Source organism: Dipteris shenzhenensis, chromosome 10 (assembly GCF_047967505.1).
Source record: "Dipteris shenzhenensis isolate YYH24624 ecotype China chromosome 10, Dip_SZ_1.0, whole genome shotgun sequence".
In the NCBI taxonomy this organism is placed as follows: domain Eukaryota; kingdom Viridiplantae; phylum Streptophyta; class Polypodiopsida; order Gleicheniales; family Dipteridaceae; genus Dipteris; species Dipteris shenzhenensis.
The window spans coordinates 43,407,846-43,409,989 of NC_141605.1; the positions used below are offsets into that span (position 1 = coordinate 43,407,846).

The window sequence follows — 2,144 nt, forward strand, 5'->3', positions numbered from 1 at the left end:
ACTTGATCTAGGTGGAGGGGCAAAAGGAGTGCAAATGGTGCTCAATGATGATGTGTCACTGTGAGTCACATGCAGTGATGATGTGGCACTGCGCTTAGCAAGAGGTGTGCCAGTGAAGCTCTGTGCTGAGGTGGCAGTGCTGAGGTGGCACAGATGATGTCAGCAGGGTGATGTGGCACTGATGATGTGGCACTGATGATGTGGCAGTGATGATGTGGCAGTGATGACGTGGTAGTGATGACGTGGTAGTGATGATGTGGCAGTGATGATGTGGCAGTGATGATGTGGTAGTGATGATGTGGCAGTTGACGTGGTAGTGATGACGTGGCAGCTGACATGGCACTAATGATGTGGCAGGTGACGTGGCAGAATGACATGGACTGCTTACGTGGCACTGATGACGTGGCTCCGATGGTGATGTGGCAGATAAGGTCTGCCACGTGTCAACCTGCAGACCACTTCTGGGGTGAGTGGTGACCCTGAGGATAAGGTTGGGTTGAGTGTGGGATGCCACGTGTCGCCTCGTGGGCCGCCAGAATCTTTCGGAGATTCCGTCAAAGATGTCGATTCCGTCGCAGCGTCTGTTGGAAAGCCTGTGTGCTTGGTCGAGTTGTTGTTGAGCACCCGTGGGCAACGCCTGCTGGGAACTGTACTGCCTCTAGCATGGCATCCAGCCCGATGGCCAGATGCCAAGCGATAAGACTGTGGGCGGTGGCGACGACACGTTCAACACCTTCTTCAGCGAGACCGGGGCTGGCAAGCATGTCCCACGAGCTATTTTCCTAGATCTTGAGACCACTGTGATCGACGAGGTTCGCACTGGCACATACAGGCAGCGCTTCCATCCTGAGCAGCTCATCAGCGGCAAGGAGGATGCTGCAAACGACTTCGCCCGAGGCCACTATACCATTGGAAAGGAGATTGTGGATCTCTGCCTTGATCGCATTAGGAAGCTAGCGGTCGGAGGTGGCACTGGCTCCAGCCTTGCCAGTCTTCTTCTGGAGCGGCTCTCTGTGGACTATGGCAAGAAGTCGAAGCTGGGCTTTACCGTGTATCCTTCGCCACTGCTTGCGCTGCCATGGTGCAGCGCCTCACCTATCGTCGCTTGCAGCCAGAGGCCGTTGAAGATGCGAAGGAGCTTTCAAGAGCCTGCCTATCGTCCGCGAGAGGCCGTCGGTCGTTGGAGATGGAGAAGGTGCTAGGCGCTGGTCCGTCGATAAGCGTTGAGACCTTAAGGCCTTGAACTGTGGTGGCTGTCGAAGCCTTAGAGGTCGTTGAAGCAAGACAGTGTTGCTGCCGGACTGTGCGCGCTACTAGGAGCCCATGAGCTGATTTGCTGTTGTTTGATTGCAGGGTCCGTTGATTGTCGTGAATCTCGTAGATGTTGGAGACCTCAGACTAGAGGTGAGTCGCGACTGTGCTGGAGTAGCCAGCAAATGCTTGGAGCTATGTTGGAGGCTAGGGAGCTCTCGGAAACCGTGTTCATTCCATTCTCGTTGAGTGAGAGAGAGAAGACTACATGTAGAGACCCATAGCTCCAAAGCTCGACTCGGGAATGAACACCTCTCTTTACACCTCTCTTGTCTCTCAGGGAAGAAAGAACTTTCAATGAACGAAATTGAACGGAAATTTTCTCTCATGGAAAAGAAAACTCAATCTCACAAAGAACTCTCAAGAAAGTTAATGGACGGAATTTTCTCTCAACGGAAGTGAAGGGAAGGATCTCACAATCACTCAAGAGAACTCTCAATCTCACAATCTCTCTCACACTCTCAAGAAACTCAATGTCTCAACGGAAGACAAGGGAGCTCTGATACCATGACAAAATATGAAGAGGGGAGAGGAGAAGAGTGGAGATGAGGAGAGAGGGCACAGCTAGAGAGCACACCACAAATGACTAACTGTACACTAGAATTAGTTGAAAAAATAGAATATATACAAACCCTTTTAGGGTTAGGGTTAGGGGAGCTAACCCTTTCCTTTATAGCACTCTATAAGGTTAGTGCTATGCACATATGATCACGTGATGGTGCTATGCACACATGATCACATGATGTTGAGCGTGAACTCTCAACATGGAAAGCACCATAGCTACTAGTGCAACTGTACGAGGGTAGGAGCTACTACAGAGGCTCATGATGGAA

The 2,144-nt window shown here is 51.4% G+C and overlaps 1 pseudogene; it reads left to right on the forward strand.

Moving 5' to 3' along the window:
* Positions 1-560: 560 nt before the first annotated feature.
* On the forward strand, positions 561-1,500 carry LOC147897865 (tubulin alpha-2 chain pseudogene; annotated as a pseudogene).
* Positions 1,501-2,144: the final 644 nt, after the last annotated feature.